Consider the following 20953-nt stretch of genomic DNA (forward strand, 5'->3'; position numbering starts at 1 on the left):
TCTCGACCCTCGGAAGTTGCCTACGAAAAGGCTGAGGTATCCTCTGGCTGCCTACGAAAGGCTGTTCTGGTTCATCCCTTAGACTACCTGCCTCTCTATGGCATGGGACAGTCTTATGGCGAACGAACTCTTGATGACCCTTCAACCTCCAAATGAAAGGCTTCCTGCCCTCTTATGGCAAGGATAAACCATTTCATCCTGAAAGGCTAAAAGAACTTCTTTTTCAAACTATAAGGTAATTGCCCCTAATTGCTTTGCCTTGCTCTAAAACTTTTTTTCATATTCTTTCTCATAATCCTTCAAAATGGCTACGCTCATTTACGAGCTAAAGTCCATATTCTTTTTCTTCTACATTTCTGAAAACAAAGATCAAAGCAATTAAGAGCCCATGGAAAACCATGGATGCAAAGGGTGCCTTACACCTTCCCTTTGCATAACTACCCCTCGAACTCAGTTTTTTATTTAAAAGGTTTTTCCTGTTCTTTTAGCCTTTCTGATTTAATTTGGATAAAATAAAAGTCGGTGGCGACTCATGCTTAACTGCGACATTTCGATAAAGTCAGTTAACCGTATTACACATAGGAACGGGTCTTTTATAACCTTTTAGCCTACCCTGGTGAGATTCTTCTATTCTTCAAACCAGACTTCACATAAGCCAAGAATGTCTCAATCTCAATATTGAGTTCACCTTTTGGAATGAGAGACATGGACAGTCTATGTCACCTTTATTTTTCAATCTCCAGTAAGTCTTCTCTTTAATAGAGTCTAGGTTCCACATTTGGAATTTCCTCAGCCAAGTCATCCTTAATCTCTGGCTTTAAACAAGAAGTATAAAATCATTCCTTTTAAATCCAAATTCCCTGGAAATGATTAGTTTCCAACAATTCCTTAAAAGTCAAAATTCCAAGGAATGGGTAAGCTTCCATAAAATCAGTATTTCAAAGTCAAATCCCTTGGAAAGGGTTAGTTTCCAAAATCATCCATTATTCAAAACCTCTAAAACTCCCCAATAAGGTCAACCTTTAAATCTGGGTTTTTCATTCATCAATCCCTGCTTAATAAGAGCACAGTCCCCAGAAGGGTCAACCTTTAACCTCTAAACAACAGAGTAACCCTCAGAAGAGTTAGCCACAATCTTGGGCTTTGTACAAGGCAGATAATAGAATCTCCACAGTGAGTCCTTCCCCATCAAGTAGCCACAACCTTGGGCTTTGTACAAAGCAGATAAACATCATTTCATGTGTCAAAAGATTCCTAACCTTTAGGATCATTTCTCCACTGAATCAGCCACAACCTTGGGCTTTATACAAGGCATAAAATAGAGTCATCCATAGTCTCCAGACTCTGTTACCTCAGTAGTCAGCCACAACCTTGGGCTTTGTACAAGGCAGAAAATAATGTCTCCCTAGCTAGAGTTAGCCACAATTCTGGGCTTCACACAGAACAAAAAATTCCTTTAGTCAAAGTCAATACCAGTGGAGTCATCTCCCAGAATCAATCAAAAATCCTCAAGCTTGGGCCTCATACAAGCCAGACAAATTCAAATCTTTCGTACAATAGATAAACATGGTTTATCTCTATAGAGAGATCTTTCTCCTATTTCACCACATTCAAACAAACAAACAAACATTTCAATTTCAATTTCAAACATTCTCCCATTTAGGACTCTGAAAGGCATGCTCTGAGGAACACACACCCAGACTTGTTCCCTTTCCCTAAACTGGTTCAGAATCTTTCTTTCATTCAAGAGACACGCGACTGGCATACTTGCACACAACCAAGTAAGGTCCCTCTCTTATGAAACAAACCCATCTTTTCTGTCACTTTAAATGTTTGCGGTGGAATAGTAGGAATTCCTCTCTATAAAGATGACTTCATGTCTCTTTACTGTAAACAAAGATTTAATTCGAGCTTCAAGCAAGGCACCCAAAAAAATTCATTTCCCTAATTAGTTCCCCGAACTACAAAAAGCTCTAACTTCCATTAGGGATATGTAGGCATGAGATTCACAAGGAATCTCAGCGAGCTAATCAAAAAACCAAAAACAGACAGTTCATCTGTCTTTCAATTCAATTCTCTCTCCTAACACAAAGGAGAAACTTTCCCAATCAATTAGCAAACACAAACACATACACACAAAGAAGGTTCCCGTAGAGTACTACGAATATGTGGGGTGCTTAAAACCTTTCCTATGTATAACCGACCTACCGGACTCCAGAACATCTGATTAGGTGAAATCCCCACACCTAGAAAACTCCTAGGGTTTATTTGAGATTTTTTTCCCCTTTCTCCTCGTAGGATAATTAAAAAGTTCGTGTGTTATCATAGGAAGAACTGGAATAAAATTCATCCCACAAGGGCGCCTTTCTCCTTCCAAATTTCGCGTGAAGGGTCCGGCGTGCCGTCCTCCCAAGTGAAACGGGGAGGTAAAAAAACGACACCACAACATGGAAATTTGGGAGAGTCCCGGGTTTGCACATGTTGACCCTTAGATCGACTCATCCTAGTATCTTTGTTGGGACAACATGCATCGACGCGTGGCCCTATTTAGGTCAACGCAAGGATTTTTGAGTAGATCTCGAGTTTGCTCAGGTCGACGCATACAATGCTTAGGTCGACGCATAACAGGTTTCTCTTTCTCTGCTGAAGCCTCAGGTTTGCTCAGGTCGACTCTCTTAGTTGCTCAGGCCCACCTGTCGCTGTAAAAAGTGGTTTTTTTGCTGTTTTTTATTGCTTTAGCTCCACATGACATATAAATGATTCATTTTGGTTATTTCATAACATAACAAAAAAGTGAAAATAAACACAAATCTCTCATCATCTTTAACCTTTCACTCATCGATTGATGGTCACACATAATAATCTTTATCAATCAAGGTGAGGAACATGAGTTGATAAGGTTCGACGGTAGATTCGGTTCTTGTTCGAGTTGTGAGTTTGTGGGTTTTTCTTGAATAAAATGTTAGGTTTTTGTCCTCCAAGATCAAGTGTGATTTGGGGGTTTTTGACGATTGCTTCGCTTCACAAATATTCAGTCGTACTTAAGGGTTTAAAGGATAGGTAATTCGCTCAACAAGCTAGCAACAACCGGAGGATAAGGAAGGAAGAATCGGGGTCGAAGTCTTGAGATTGAATTAGCCGAGAAGGGGGTTTGAGAATCAATTTGGATTTTGAACAAGGTAGCTACAACCGGAGGTTCAATAAAGATTGTTGGCAATCACTTGGTTCATCTTGAATCAAGGGGAGAGAAGATTTTAATTTCAATTTTACTGCATAATTGTAGCTGGTGATTGGTAACTTCTTCTCTTGTGAATAATTTGTACTCTATACAATTTATCCTAATTCTATTTGGAATTAGGGGCAGACGTACCCTACGCGAGGATGACAAGGGGAACTTCCTAAACAAATCTCTTATTCTTTTTCGTTATCGCAATTTACTTTCATTTTATGTGTGGCAATAGTTGTGTATTTATAGTGTTGAAAGTGGGTGAATATTCGCTCACCAAGTGTTTGACAAAATACCCAACACAAATCATTGCCACTATTTCTAACTAACGGTTAATTGTGAGTAATAACTAGTATTGTGTTGCGTAACCAGTTGATAATTTCGTCAAGAGCTAAGTTCAACTTCATTGTTTTTTCATTGGTTTACGTATATCCGACTTCCAATAACTAAGGTCGTTCTAGACGATATTTTTCTTTCAGGGGCACTAAAGTTTTAAAATTCAAATTGCTTTTGAAAACAAGGGATCTATTAAACTCCTCCCTCTAGATCCACCTTATCGTCTAACAAAATCATCAATTCTTGAGCATGTGGGTCGACCTGAGCCCCGTGTAGGTCGACCTGTACCTCTTGAACACCCAAAAATACCAATTTTGAGATTCTTAATGCTTCCTACTTTATCCTGTTGTTTGAGACACATCCATACTTGAATTTGCAAGTTTTGACATCACTTAAAACGCAACCTTGCCCTCACAGATACATATCATATGATTGGACTTTCAATGTTGTGTGTATTATTAAATTGTAAAATATTGTTTTTTCTCTAAGTAAAGGGAATCTATGTGTTATTCTTTAATAATACCAATGTTGAGTATTCATTTTGTATTATTCAAATTGAGTTAAATAGAGGAACTACATTCCATTCTTTTTCTTCAAATATCAATGGAACAAGACTTCAACATGTGGCTTTCTTTCTGTATGAATCAAAGTGTCAATCATTTTTTCCCCGTTAGAAGGTTTTGTCATGCAAGAAGGGAACAAGATATAGTACTTGATGATAATGAATTGTGTACTTTTGATGCCACCGCCACTTATTGTCTATTAGCTTCTTCAAAACTTGATCACTTTGTTGATAGCTTCATTAACATGGATCAGTATGAAGATAATGAGCCTTAAGAGAAGAATCATCATCAAAGTTTTGATCATTTTGTAGTCAATGAAGAAGATAATATTAATGCATACTCCATGGAGGTGAATTATGTTATTGGATATGTTCCAACAACAATCACATATCTCATTATTCAAAAGTGTGTATGTGTACCCTGTGAAGAACGAATCAGTTTTCAAATGGACCAAGGTCTTCACTTGGTCCATCTGTTACTGGATTGTGTTGAGCAGTTGGTTTCAGAGACAACCATCAAGCAATTGTGTTACTTAGTAAGATTCTGTCTCTGGAAAATCCATCAGGAGATTAGTTGCAAAGAGTGTCTTAATTTTTTGCCAAAGGATTGAAGTGTAGGTTATCACTTTATCCTTATAATGAATTTTCAAATACTACACTAACAAGTGAAGGGTATGAAAACACTTAGAAGGGGGTTGAATAAGGGGTTTTCTTTCGCAAATGAATTTCACACGATATTTTTATCCTGGTTCATTTGAACTCAAACTATTCCAGTCCACCCGTCAAGGTGATTTCTCCTCTCTCAACGAGAACTTAAAGCACTATAACCAAACTGATTACAAATGCACAACCAACTGGCGTGACTAACAATACAATGCAAAAGCCAACTGCAAGTGACTAACACCTCTAAGACTAACTAGTTCTAGCCCTCTTGAGAAATCTGACCGAACTGATCTCTCAAGGAACAATTACAAGTAAGAACTTCAAATAGTAGTGTTTCAGATTGCTTCTTAACAAGCTTTATCACAACAGTGATTTTTCACTAAGTTTAACTACAATGAAATATGAATCTCAATAAAATGAACAAAATATTTTCATTCAGAATATGATCTTCGGGAGCAGCTCTTGTAAGTGAATTGTATCAAGAAAGAGCCTTATTTTTTTCAAAGTGATCTTCTATTTATAGCCTTAGGAAATATGTACGTTGCTTCCTCATAAGCTGCTTTGCAATAAATGTTGTGTGTCGTGTTGGTTAATTGAGCTTTCCAAGCTTCTTGAAATTTGTTCCTTAAAATTGCTTCAGCCGTCTTTTAATCATTATGTCTCCAATGGTATTTTAGCTTGTATCAGAACTTTGCATTTTGATTTTCTTTTTCTTTTTTTTTTCTTCACAAACTTTTGTCTTGACTTTTTGAATATAACTTCTATCAGAATTTGTCTACAATGGTTGGTGCATTCAGAAGTATTAGAACTTCAGCATGAGCTTTGCATAAACTCCACGTTTTGTTGGTACTTGAATTAGAACTTCTTCTGAAAACATATAATTAGAGTACCATATTTACTTATACAAAATTTATTTAATTGTTATCATCAAAACATTAAGGTATGACTAAAACCAAACTATGTTCTAATAATCTCTCCCTTTTAAATGATGACAAAACATTTAAGTCATGGTCAGAAATTTTGTATATAAGAAAGACAATCTCCCCCTGAAATAAATACTTAGAGAAAAAATTTAAAGGATAACTTCCTTGAGTATCTTTTCTTCTCCAGCGTATTTCTTCAGAAGATTAACTTTTTTATTTTTAAAGCGCTTCTTTAAAAGATCTATCAGATTTTCTTTTAGAATATGATTTTCCTGCAACTTTCATAAAGAAGTAAAATTCTTTGTACACTTGTTAGAAATGTCTGAGACTTAGTCTCTTAACTTTTAATTTTATCAAGTCAAAATTTCACTATATTCTCTCCCCCTTTTTGTCATAATTCAAAAAGCGTATTAATATTAATCTGATACTACTTTTCCAGATTATCCCTGTTCTTACTTAATGAAAACACGATTATTTTAAGTAAAAGTGTTTGAGGTTTTGAGTTCAGGTAAGCTATTATGATATCAAAATGTTCTACGTTATCCCTTTAATATCAATAATAAAGAAAAAAAGCATAAACTAGGAAATTTTCATTAATGATAAAAAATTACATGCACCAATAACAACAAACAGAAACTTCATCGCTGTTTGGAAAGTCTTCACAAGTGAAGGAAAAATCTTCACAGGGCTCAGCAAACAGAACTTCGTCGCTTTTGGAAAGTCTGCATTGCGAAGGATTTTCACAACTCCTGCAGACTCGAATAGAGCTGATAGGACTCGGCCGTAGGGGATGTAGAAGTTCTGAATGAATTTGAAAGCCAAGAGAGATTCTCTCAAATGACTGAAAATGATGGCAGAAAGGTTTATTGGTCATCCTTTTTCAAGGCGGTGGATGAGAAAATGATCTCTAGAATGCAAGGTCTTGTGAAAGTTTCCTCGAGGCAACAAGTTAAGGAGAACAAGTTGAAAGAAGACTCGTTTTGTTAGAGAAAGAAAGAATGGATTGTTAAGGACTCGACAAGCATTTTTGCTTAAGTCATTTGGAACGACGAAAGCATTTGAGTCATCAAAGTATGTTAGACATGCTGCATTTGGGTTGGAGGGACAACCGATGGTTGCAGCAATGTATGCTTCAGTTGGGGTGAAGGGAATCCCATGAATGGTCGAATTTATGCTTAGATTGTCATCACTGATAGAAGCATGAGTCCAGAACTCTTTCACCAGATTGGTGAAGATTGGACTAAGAAGGAGGATGAAATAATTTTCCCATCCTTGTTTTCTAAAGCAAGCAATGTAGCGTTCATTGCTTTCTGACAGCCAGAGAAATTTCTCTTTAAGGAAAGTGAGGGGTGTTTGGGAGGCCATGAGGGAAATTGTTTTTAGAGAATAACAAATAGAGATTAGGTTTAGGGAAGTGATAAGAATTGACAATGGATGTGAATATATATATATATATATATATATATATATATATATATGAATGAAGGAAAGAGGAATGCAAACGTATAACCGGATGAAATTAATGTAGGAATTTGCATGCTTAGTAAAATGATGAGAAAATATTGAAAAATGTAAAGGATAGAACATCATGATTAATGATATTAGGGGAAACGTAAAAATTTAATACAACAGTTACCAAGAACTCGTGCCTTAATAGCTTGCACGCATGACCTTTCGAAAATGTGAACACGTGTTCAACTCCTAGGGTTAGCGTGATACAACGGTTTTATGTAATGAACTTCTGAACCATATTAGAAAATGATCTTCTGAGCTAAGTAGGTATGGTGTTTCTAAATGGTTTTACTTCTAACTTTTGAAGGGTTAAGAATCAGATAATTCATTTTAGGCAAAAGAATGTTCTAAAGGCATTTTAGATATTTAACATGACTTCATTCTAGACAAACATTCATACTAATATTTTTCAGTATGAATTCGAATCTATCTTCAGAAAGAGGTATAGTGAAGATATCAGTCCATTGATAATTTGTATCAATGAAATTTAAACTGAGTATACCTTTCTGAATATAGTCTCTAATGAAGTGATATTTAATTTCTATATGCTTAGCTTTAAAATGCAAAATAGGATTTTATGAAAGACAAATAGCTGAAGTATTATCATGGAAAATAGGAATCTTACGCTCATAGATGTCATAATCTTCTAGTTGACTTTTCATCTATAACATCTGAGTGCTACAGCCTGCAGCAGCTACATATTCTGCTTCTGTAGTTGATAGTGCAATTGTAGCTTGCTTTTTGCTATACCAGGAAATCAGATTCTTTCCCACAAACTGACAGCTTCCAGAAGTGTTTTTACGTTCCACTATGTCTCCAGCAAAATCAGCATCACAATATCCAACTAAGTTGAAATTTTTGGATCTTCTGTAAAGCAATCCAACATTATTAGTACCTTTCAAATACCTCCGAATTCTCGTGACAGCTGTCAAGTGAGATTCTCTAGGATTTGATTAGAATCTTGCACATAAACATACACTAAACAGAATATCTAATCTAGATGCAGTTAGATAAAGTAGAGATCGAATCATACCTCTGTAGAGTTTCTGGTCTACTATCTTACTTACCTCATCTTTTCCCAGAAGGCATGTAGGATGCATGGGAGTTGTAGCTTCTTTACTTTCCGATAAATGGAATTTCTTCAGAAGTTCTTTGACATAATTTGTTTTATGTATATAAGTTCCTTCATAAGTTTGATTAATTTGAATTCCCATAAAGAATTTAAGTTCTCCCACCATACTCATCTCAAATTCTGCTTGCATGAACTTAGCAAATTCTTTTCCAAGAGAAACATTAGAAGTTCCAAATATAATATCATCCACATATATTTGAAAAATTAAAATATCATTTTTAAATGTCTTACGAAATAAAGTTGTGTCCACTTTTCCTCTGGTAAAATCTTTATCTAGAAGAAATGAACTTAATCGTTCATACCAAGCTCTGGGAGCTTGTTTCAGACCATATAAAGATTTCTTAAGTTTAAAAACATGTTGGTGATATTTTGAATCTTCAAAACCAGGAGGTTGATGGACATAAACTTCTTCTTCTATGTAGTCATTTAAAAATGCACTCTTAACATCCATTTGATACAATGTGATGTTATTATGAGCAGCAAAGGAAATTAATAATCTAATATATTCTAACCTGGCGACTGGGGAAAAAGTTTCATTATAGTCAATACCTTATTGCTGACTATATCCTTGTGTAACCAATCGTGTTTTGTTTCTGACAACTTCTCCTTGCTCATTCAATTTGTTTCTGAATACCTACTTTATTCCAATGATATTGAATCCATCAGGTCTTAGAACTAGATCCCATACATCATTTCTAGTAAACTGATTTAGTTATTCTTGCATAGCAATAATCCAATCAGTATCTTGAAGAGCTTCATCTAAAGAAGTTGGTTCCACCATAGAAACTAATCCAACTAGTGATTCTTTGTTGTTTATGAGAAATGATCTAATTCTGATGGGGTCATCTTTCTTTCCAAGTATAAAATCTTATGGATGTTTTGAGGTGAGTCTAGAAGATATTTTCTGAGATGTTTCTTCAGAAATTCTCAAGTTCTCCATATATGTTGTAATTTGAGGATCTTTTGAATTGTCTTTTGCTTCTAAGTCTTCAGAGTTTGTGAGTTGAATTTTATATCTGCAAAATTTTCAACTTGCTTTGGATTTTTATGGCCAAGTTTATCATCAAATCTAACATTGATTGATTCTTCAACAATCAGAGTTTATGTATTGTATACTCTATAACCTTTTGAACGTTCAGAGTATCCAAGAAGCAAGCAATTTTGTCCTTTAGAATCAAACTTGTTCATTTGTTCTTTAGTGTTTAGTATATAACAAGTACATCCAAAAGGATAGAAATATGAAATGTTGGGTTTTCTATTCTTCCACAATTCATAAGGAGTCTTTTCAAGAATAGGTCTTATAGAGATTCTATTTTGAATATAACACGTTGTGTTTGTAACAGCCCAATTTTATTAGTATTTATTTTATTATACTATTTATTATTTAATTGATTATTGGTGTGTTGATTATTTATCTAATTGTTATGTGATAGAATAATTAATTTGATTAATTGATTATGTGTGCATTGGTGTTAATAATGTTTAATTGGTTAATTGAGATAATAGTTGATTATATTAATTAATTTGGTGTGTATATTTGTGTCTATTTAATTATTGGTGTTATTTAATTTAGTGAAATAAAATAGAGATAATAAATAGTATATATTATATTGGGCTTATTTATTGATTTTAGGAGTAAATAGGGGGTGTTATATTTAGGCCTATTAGGTATGTTAGTAAGGGTGGAGAGTGAGAGTGTATCATAGTTTCTACACTTTCCTTTTCATTTTCACGGATAAGAGGCAGAGGAAGTAGAGAAAGAAAAGAGGAAAATGGGAAGAACAACAAAGAAGCACCTAGGGTTTGAAGGAGAAATTGAAGAGGTAAGGGGAGAATCCTTATTATTATGGGTTAGTATAATTGGGTTAATGGGTAGAAACATGTTTAGCCCCTAATTTTTATGGTTTTGAAATTGTTAGGTTTTGATGAATAATCTTTGATTTGTGGTGAATAATTGTGTTAGAATTGATATATTGAAGGAAAAGAAAATAGGCACTATACTATTTTTGTTCTTTACTGTAGAGTATTAGAGAGAAGAGGAAACTAGATATTATATTTCATTACACAGTATCGGATCCACTTGTTTTATTATTATGTTTGATACACAATATCACTTTCCTATATCACTTGATTATTAATTAATTGTTCTTTGAATGAGAAATAAAATAGTATAAAAATATTATATTCTGGTGCATTGTGATACATATATGTAACATGTATAAAAAAATTCTTGTAGTGCGTCATTGAGTAACAGGTGCATATACAATTTAAACAATGTCGTTTGACAGAATAGTGGAAATTAACGGTATAATTAGTTGTTCAGAATTTGATAAAAATTTACGTGGTACCTAAGTTTAATTAGTAGATTAACAAGGTAGTGTTATTTTGTTGAAATTTTGATATTTTACGAACCGACCAAAATTGTGTTTTATTTAAATATTCTTTATAAATAAATTATAAAAATTTAATAGAATTGTCAATAGAGTTGTTATGGTTGTCAATAAAGTTGTTAGAGTTGAAAATAAGTTGTCAGAGTTGTTTTGAGTTATTAAGAGTCATACTTTTGTTTGTTTTGCGTAATTTTGACATGTTTAGGGTTGTTAGTGTATGATGTCGGTGTTTGTTTTTTCGTTGAAACTTTAACAGTTCATATCTTTTGAACTGTAACTCCGTTTGAGTCTCCGTTCGAAGTGTTAGAAAGCTAGTGCGATATTCTTTTCAATAAAAATGGTCTTGAGCAACAGAATGCTAGAAAGTGGAAATGGAATAGAAATAGAAGTGAATTAAATTAATATAGTTTGATAGTAATTGGTTAAACTAATAATTGAATTAATTCCGATGAGTCTATTTAATCATATTATGTTTGGACTTGGATAACTTATTCGGTTTATCGGTAAATTAAGGTATTTAGAGAATTTGTCCGTAATTATGTTTTTGGCTCGAATATTTATGTTGAGAATAATATATTGCTATGCCAATGATGTTGTTTTGATAATGTGTATATTCATATATATGTGGTAAATGTGAATTGACACCAGATAGTATGGATACTAGTGTAAATTGGATTTTGTGAATCGTAATTGACTAATTGGAAGATGATCTTAATTGCATAATTGGTTGGTAATTGTACATTCATTCATGGCATAGTCGGCTTTATTGTGGAAGCGGTGAAAATGTAGGTTCACGTGGTATTGGACGGTGATCCTTGAATGAAAATAAACGTAGATTACGTTGATCCTTAATTGAAAACATGTGTAGTGGCTTTGATCTTGTCCGGATCGGAAGCGGCTTGGATTCTATAGTGAATTTGAAAAACGGTAAACTATATGTTTATATTTGGTGTATTCGATCTTGTCTGGATCTAAATCGTGGCTAGATTCTATATGAATCGGAAGAGGTGGAACTTTGGGTTCACATTGGGTACCACATGCATTGAGTCACATGTTTTACATTGAGTCACATTGAGGTTATGTGATGTTTGAGTATATGCATTTATGTGATTGTTATGTGTACATGAGATGTGATAATTGGATTTGGTGATGTTTGGACACATGACTTGGTCAAATATATGAGTATGTGATAACTATAGTTATGTATATTATTTGGGAATATAGTATTGGAATTTAATATTATACTCCTTGAGTTTTGATGTATGCTTGTAACATGTGAAATAAATGTTGGTTAGTATTATTTACATGGCTATATAAGTGTGATGAATTCCTATAACTGTTGATTGAATCATTGTATCTTATTATAATTTCTTCATAATGATTCGTATTCTCACCCTTCTGTTTTAATGTTTCCCTCGTTTGGCAACATGTAGGTTCTGGAGATTAGTAGTTCGTACGAGATTTAGTCGGAGATCTTCCGAGTTTGTTTGATGATTAAGTAGCGAGTCAATGCTCTGGTCATGCAACACTGGGTAGACTAGGCGTGTTGAACTCATGTTTCTATTTGGTTATGTATTATGTTACAACTTATGGGCCTGTTTATTTGGCTACTTGTTGTTTGAGAGGCTTTAAGCCAAATATTATGATTATGGTTTATTTTATATTAAGAGTGTTATTAAGTTATGATCATGGTATGGGACATGAATCATTTTATGAAATACATGAGTATTTTAAGTACTTTCCACTGTGAATGCATATTCTGTATGAAGTGTAATTAAATGTTTAGATGTTATTTGGAATGACCAGGTGTATTGTATATTGTGGATAAATGCTGTCATTTTTTAAAAGCTTTTAGTTTTTGAAAACGTCGATGTGATGCTCTTTTGAATTATATGCATGCTTATTCTCTGATTACGTGTTTATTTATTTTTGGGTATAAAAGGGGTGTTACAGTGTTCACTACTTCTGCCCAGAATTGTTTAGCCATATTGGTTTCGTTAATCATGGTTCTACCCAATTCTTGCAATGTTCTATTCTTTCGTTCTACAACTCCATTTTGTTGAGGACTACTAGGACAAGAGAAATCATGAGAAATGTCATTTTCTCTAAAGAATTTTTCAGAGAGATTATTCTCGAATACTCCACCATGATCACTTCTAACCTTTATGATTCTAAACTTTTTCATTTTGAACTTGGTTACAGAAATCAACAAACACGAAATGTGACTCATCCTTGTGTTTTAGGAACTTAACCCATGTCCATCTGCTATAGTCATCAACAATTACCAATCCATACTACTTGCCTCTTATTGATGCAGTTTTCACTGGACCAAACAAATCAATATGCAGAAGTTCTAATGGCCTAGAGGAAGAGACAACATTTTATGATTTAAAAGAGGGTTTTGAAAAATTTCTATTCTGACATGCTTCACATAGAGCTTCTGAGTTGAACTTCAGATTGGGAAGTCCTCTAACCAAATTAATTTTGTTAAGCTTAGATATTCTCCTCATGCTAACATGTCCCAATCTTCTGTGCCAGACCCATTTCTCATCGTTAACAAACAGAAGACAAGTTACTTTTTGAAAGATCAATTTTATAAATGTTGTTCTTTCTCTTTCCAGTAAATAGGATTGATCCATCTTTCTAACTTACAGCTTTACAGGATTTTTTATTAAAGATTATGTCATAGCCGTTGTCACTTAATTGACTTATGGACAACAAGTTATGTGCTAATCCTTCTATTAACACAACATTAGTTATTGAGGGAGAGTTACTGTTACCCATAGTTCTAGAACCGATAATATTTTCTTTCTTATTTCCTCCAAATCTAACGTCTCCACCAGATTTAAGCTCCAGGCTTTAGAACATATACTTTCTTCCCCTCATGTGTCGCGAGCATCCAGAGTCTAGGTATCATGATTGGTGTTTCAACTGTGCTGCTAAGGAAATCTGTAACATATATTATTTTCTTCTTAGGTACCCACATCTTTTTGGGTCATTTTGTGTTAGTATGCCTAAATTTTTGTTTGAACTTAGGTCTAGCATGAAAGTTTTCAGAATAAGAAGTGTATTGAATGTCATGTGTGTGACCAAATTCAAACTGCGTGTGTAAAGGTTTATATGTAATAATCATATCATCAAGATATTTAGTTTGATATGGTTCTTTCCCATGTGGCGTTTCATAACCAATTCCTTTTATGTTGTTTCTACTAACACCGTATATCATTGAAGCCATTTTGCTTCTGTCTATGCTTCTAGCAATAAATTTTTGTAAACCAGAGTCATATTCTTTTAGAATATCTTTTGAGCTTGAAGCAGTATCTGAATTAGAGGTTTTTTGAATTTTTTATTCCTCCATGAGTTTAACATTACTTTCTTTAAGTTCGGAATTTTCTGCTTTAAGTTTCTCAGTTTCAACTACAAAACTATTTTTAAGTTTCTTGTATTTGATTCTGAGTGTACTATGGTTTTCCAGAAGTTCTGATAAGCTTTCTACAAGCTCATCTCTAGTAAGTTCAGAGAATACCTCATCAGTTTCTGATTCAAAGCCAGAGTTATTTCCTATGGTAGCCATTAGTGCTAAGTTGGCATGTTCATCTTCTGAGTCAGATTCAGCTTCAGAAGATTCTAAATCATCCCATGTGGCCATCCGACTTTTCTTCTTTTCAATTTTTTTCTTTGGCCTTTCTCTCTGCAGCTTAGGACAGTCATTCTTAAAGTGTCATGGTTCTTTACATTCGTATCATATAATGCTTTTTCTGCTAGGCTTCTTATGTCCAGAAGATTCTGCTTTATTTTCTAGTCTCCTGTAGTTTATGAACTTCCTTTGTTTATGCTTCCATAATTGATTTACTCTTCTGGAGAGAAGAGATAACTTATCTTCTTCTTCTAATGCAGAGTCACTAGAGATTTCCTCTTCATCCTGAAAAGTGTTAGTTTCAATTTTTTTAATAGATTTAAAGGCAACAGACTTACCTTTCATCTGAGGCTCATTTTTATCAAGTTCTATCTCGTGGCTTCTTAATGCACTGATAAGTTCTTCAAGAGATACATCATCTAGATTTTTTGTAACTTTGAACGCAGTAACCATTGGTCCCCATCTTCTGTGTAAACTTCTGATTATCTTCTTAACATGATCTGCTCTGGTGTATCCTTTGTTCAAAACTCTCAAGCCAGCAGTTAGAGTTTGAAATCTTGAGAACATGGTTTCAATGGTCTCATCTTCTTCCATTCTAAATGCCTCGTACTTCTAGATGAGGGCCAGAGCTTTAGTCTCTTTGACTTGAGTGTTTCCTTTATGAGTCATTTTGAGAGACTCAAACATATCATGTGCAGTATCTCTTTTGGTGATTTTTTCATATTTTGCATGTGAGATAGCATTCAGCAAGATAGTTCTAGCCTTGTGATGATTTTTGAACTCTTTCTTTTTTTATCACTCGTGTTTTTCCTATTAATCTTTTTACCAGCATCTACAAGATGTGTGTAACCATCTAACACAATGTCCCATAGGTCAGCATATTATCCTTGAAAGAAACTTTCCAGTCTATCTTTCCAGTATTCAAAATATTCTCCATCAAACACATGAGGTCTGTTGTTTTGCTCATTTGCCATAGTGTTTTTCTTTTGGATCTTTTACTGACACTGTTAAGTGTTTGCACCCAGAACCAAGAGCTCTGATGCCAATTGAAGGGTATGAAAACACTTATAAGGGGGTGATTAAGGGGTTTTCTTTCGCAAATGAAATTCACACGATATTTTTATCCTGGTTTGTTTGAACTCAAACTACTCCAGTCCACCCGTCAAGGTGATTTCGCCTCTCTCAACGAGGACTTAATCCACTATAACCAAACTGATTACAAATGCACAACCAAATGGTGTGACTAACAATACAATGCCCAAGCCAACTGCAAGTGACTAACACCTCTAATACTAACTAGTCCTAGCCTTCTTGAGAAATATGACCGAACTGGTCTCTCAAGGAACAATTACAAGTAAGAACTTCTAACAGTAGTGTTTCAGATTGCTTCTTAACAAGCTTTATCACAACGGTGATTTTTCACTAAGTTTAAGTACAATGAAATATGAATCTCAATAAAATGAACAAAATATTTTCATTCAGAATATGATCTTCGGGAGCAGCTCTTGTAAGTGAATTGTATCAAGAAAGAGCCTTATTTTTTTCAAAGTGATCTTCTATTTATAGCCTTAGGAAATTTGTATGTTGCTTCCTCGTAAGCTGCTTTGCAATAAATGTTGCGTGTTCTAACAACAAGTTCTTCTAATGATGTTTGTTTGATTACTATGGAGAATAAGTTGGAAGCTTTTCATCTTATTTACCAAACAACTCCATACGTTACTTTCGGCTTCATGGCTGCAAATGAAGTTATATGTTAAGCATCAAAAGGAAAAATCTCAATTCACGTTTGAAAATTTTAGTAACACACGATCGATGTCGTATTGGATGTTATGACATCCACTTCAGAACTGATTATACAATTTATGCAGAAAGTAAACAAACATGGTAAAGAACACAAACGATTCTTTACCCAGTTCGGTGTACAACAACACTTATTCTGGGGGCTACCAAGCCAGGGAGGAAATCCACTATAAGCAGTATTAATTCAGAGCTAAACTACCCTATTTACAACTCGTCACTTAAGACCTACCCAATGCCATTTCAATCTAGTGCTAGACATGAGTTCTTACTCACTCCTCCTCAATCACAGCAGTGATAACAAACAGACAATTATAAAATTAGAATGAAGACACACTTCAAAGAAATCTTAATTTTTCTTCAAAGCTTCAATCAAGAGACACAACACTCATACTTAAAAGCTTAGAGTGACAAAACAATTACAACTCAAAAACACCCTATTCCAATACAATCATCAAAGAGACAATTGTATGTAGTTCAAGGAAAACACTAAGACACGCGTGAATTGTAGCCTGAGATAAATCAGGAAACATAACAACTAAAAAGTAACAGCTACTGTTGTCAGATACTGATGTCATGACATCGAGCATGACATCCAACGAAAACTTGTATTAGCTCAACAATACAATCCTGCATAGTTCCACACACGGTGTGTCATAACATTAGTCAAGACATCACACACACACGGATGTTTTACCATAAAATGCAGCTTATTTAAAAGTATCTACAAACTTCCCCTTTGGCAAATTTTTGGCTAAAACAACCTGTCACCATATTATCAAAGAATCTTTGCAGCAGAACAGCAGAAAAAACACACAGTATACAACTAGAGCACACAACCAATCAACCACACCTGCAAGAATAGCTAATGCAACTACATCTACCATCAAGCAATCATAAAGTATACTACACTACCACACCAGTCAGCATGCATATTTATACTACTGCTACAACTACCAGACAGGCTACATTACCACATCATACCATCACATTACACAAACCAATACTTCCTCATGCAGCAACACTTCTAACTAGAGAAATAAACTGTAGAAGTAGACCTCCATAATACAACTTCATTCAACAGTAAAAAAAATTCTTGTTGATGTCCTGGGGTGACATTACACTACTCCCCCTTTTTTCCAGAAATATTGCCAAAGCAACCTTGTTATAGACGTAAGTACATGCCAGAATTAAACTAAAAGATATTGAAAATATTAAAATTAAAAAAAAATCACCAGAACCAGCTGCTTCAGTCTTCAGACTCGGAGCTACTGAGTTCAACATTTGCATCATCTTTATCAGTGCCATCATCTTGACTAGCTTCTTTCTCAACTTCTTTGTCTGCTTCAGCTTCTTCTTCTATCTCAAGGGAGATGATCAATCTTTCAAGAGCCAGTTTTTTGGACTCTAGTTCCTTACATGTTTCCCTTAGCATTGCAATCACAACAGCTTTTCTTGTAGTTGTGCTGTCTTTGGATGTTTCAGCTGATGTTGTGATAATGTCAGGAACATGGGTTCCTTGAAATAGTTTGTAGTGAAATGAAATGGCACTTTCCCTTTTGTATACAGAAACATTTTCACTAAGGATATTAGGGTACTGATTCACAATTATGCCACATATGATAGATGGGAAGCCATTGGGACCCTTCACACTATAACTCCTGGCATGCTTCATTGTCTGATCAAATATGTAAGTACCATAGTCAAACTTTGTCTTGGTTCCAACATCATATATAAACTTTCCCAGCACATTAGCAACAGTTGACTTGTGGTTTGTGGGCACCCAGTTAGCAGCTCCAATCTTGTGAAGCATAGTATATTTTATGCTGAGCGTGCTTGCAAAAAGTTTTCCTTTCAGGGGCTAGGCTTTCACCTGCTTAGCCGTGATCACCTCGCATATTTTATTGTCAGTCACTTCCAGCTCAGGTTGAGCTTCATCAGATCTTCCAAGAAAATTGTTGATAACAGTGGAGGAGAAGGTAACACATTTTCCTCTTACATATACTTTTCTAAAATCCTTTGATTTTCTATTAACACGGTCTTCTAATAGGTTCACAATGAACTCTTTAACCAACATTTCATAACATGTAGGCAAATTAACAACAGTTTTCAATAGACCAGCTTCATGAATTAGATCCATGATCTATTTATTCTCAAGGACATTTTGAGCCAGCTCCCTTTCCAAAGTTATCCTCTTGTAGTGAACATATTTCCACCTATTGACATAGGAAGGGTAATGAAAATAGATGTTATCAATGGGTACCTCGGGAACACTAGCATCCAGCTTGCTAGTTGTTAGTTTCTTCCTTAGTGAAATGTTTTGAACATCAACATCAGAGTCAGTGTCAACATGTCATACCCCAATTTTTGACCTAAGATACCACCTCATATCATTGCATATGCATCATTTGCATCTCTAACAAATTGCATAGCTTGTGTTTGCTACTTGTGACTCAGCAGGATTTAATCAGGAAATCACTCATCAGTACAAGTAACAATCAATTAGGGTTTTGTTCTCCCTTCATCTCAAATGAATCATCTTCATCAACAATCAACATTTGGTCCTCAGAGATTCATTTCAACAAGCTCAAAGACTTTGAATCAACTAGATTAGGGTTTTGACTGAAGATAGCATACTCCTGACTTTTGCTCAGGATTTGACCTAATGACTTGGGAAATGACTTCAAGACCCCAAGTGCATCATTTTGACCTAATCCATTGACTCAGAACATCTCCTACACAAGGATTAATCAACAGTGAAATTTCAAATCATCAGATTAGGGTTTTGAACTATCAGGGACCAAAATCAGGGATCACATTTGGGAAACCCTAAAAATCCCCAGGAAGTCAATCAAAGGTCTCAATCATCCTCAAATAATCCCTATGACAACATCCAATGGAAATTGCATCTCAATTCAAGATCCACAGTCATCAATTTCATCAGGTCGACAATTAGGGTTTTTGACCTAATTCACTGAATAACTGACTTTTTAATCAGGACATGGTGCCACAACTCAAACCATGGCTCAATATCCTCTAATGCTTCAATGTGATCCATTCATACCATTCATTTGGTGAGGATAGCCTGTTTCATTTGAAATCTCCAGAAATGCGATTCGTTTGAAAAAGTCAACTGTACAAGATTACCATTGACTTTTGGGGAATTTTGGTCAACCATGACTTTTGAAGTTTTGAATCATCAATATATGATATATGAAGTCATTTGATCAAGGAAAATCAAGAAAATCAACCAAGAATCAAAAAGTCAAAGTTTTACTTTTATACTTAGAAAAATTTTCTAAGTGTTTTTCAATGGTTTTTCCAAAACTTTGGAAGGGAATAACTCAAAATTTCACCTACAAACTGAAAAAAACTTCCAACATGAAAGTTGTATATTTTGATCCAATAAACAACTTTGACACATATAATTTTTTTCCATAAGATCAACCATTTAAGAGATATGGAGCTTCAAAGTTGGCATCTTTTGAAAAATGCACTTAAAATCTCACTTTCTTCAAAGTTCATGGATCTTTTTCACCCACTTCCTTAAAGATCTTGAAGAAACTTTCAACTAGGGTTTTGAAGTGTGTAATATGAGCTTTCCAAAATGTCCAAGAGCATGAAAAAATATGGAGTGTAGCCATGGTTTTGAATTTTGACATTAGTGAACTTTTTCACTTGAATTTTCACCATTTTTCACTAAGTTTCAAGACTACATGACCTATAATCCAAGCAATGATGCATAGAAGCAATAATTGAGAGATATTTTCTGATTAGAAGATCAGAATGGAAGAGGATAAGAAGCTAGAGAAATAACCATGGTTAAGTGACTTTAACCATTTTGCATTAAATGTAAAGATTCCATTTTATCTCCAAATGCCAAATCACCATTCCTTGATCAACTTGCAAGAGCTCTGCATTCAGAACTCATGGCCTATAAATAGAGGTGCAAATCACTCTTCAAATCACACCAAAACCTCACAATTATAGGTTTTCTCTCTTCTTTCTTAGAATGCAAGTTTCTTAAGTTTCTAAGAGGTAGAAAACTCAACCTCCAAACCCTTGAAGTTATGGCCAAAGTGATGGTTCTAGCAACTCATAAACATCAAATGTGATGTGTTTGAACCACTCACACACCCCAAAAACACCTAAATCTCAGAATCACTCTTCAACCACCATGTTTGCATAAAATGAGCCTTAACATATCAATTCTCATACCAGGCCATATCTGTCCAAGTTAATCATCCAAACACACTCCATATACTTCATATGAACTATTCCAACCATCATCCATGATCTGAAACATCAAAATCAACTATCTTGATCCTCACTTGAGCTAAACTGCAGATCGGGTACCACAAGGTGATCAAGAGGTTTTCAATTCACTCCAAGCATCCAGACATGTTCTATAAGGTCCATTGAAGCTGTCCAGATTGAGCAACAACATCTGTAACACCTCCAGGCTCAAATTCGATTTCCAGCTTTGCCGTTTTTGAGGTAAGTGCTCATGAACTTCAAACTCTATCATACATGCATCATAAATGAAAAACTGAGTTACCATCTTGTTTCTGCACCATCACTGAATAATAACCCTCAATCAATTGCATCATATCATGATCATACACGATTTCACAATGATTTGTCATATTAGGGTTCTTCGTGTTCATCAGAAAATTAATCATCTTAGAGCAAAAATAAATGAAATTAAAGGACACCATCATGTTCCTCGTGAAAAACCGAGTGAGATAGACCCTTTGATCGATCAAAACAACACA

The 20953-nt window shown here is 34.7% G+C and overlaps 1 pseudogene; it reads left to right on the forward strand.

Moving 5' to 3' along the window:
• Positions 1 to 4165: 4165 nt before the first annotated feature.
• The window catches only part of LOC131618660 (GRAS family protein RAD1-like), a 63442-nt pseudogene continuing 46654 nt past the window's right edge, over positions 4166 to 20953 (forward strand).

Source organism: Vicia villosa, linkage group LG7 (assembly GCF_029867415.1).
Source record: "Vicia villosa cultivar HV-30 ecotype Madison, WI linkage group LG7, Vvil1.0, whole genome shotgun sequence".
NCBI classification, from domain to species: domain Eukaryota; kingdom Viridiplantae; phylum Streptophyta; class Magnoliopsida; order Fabales; family Fabaceae; genus Vicia; species Vicia villosa.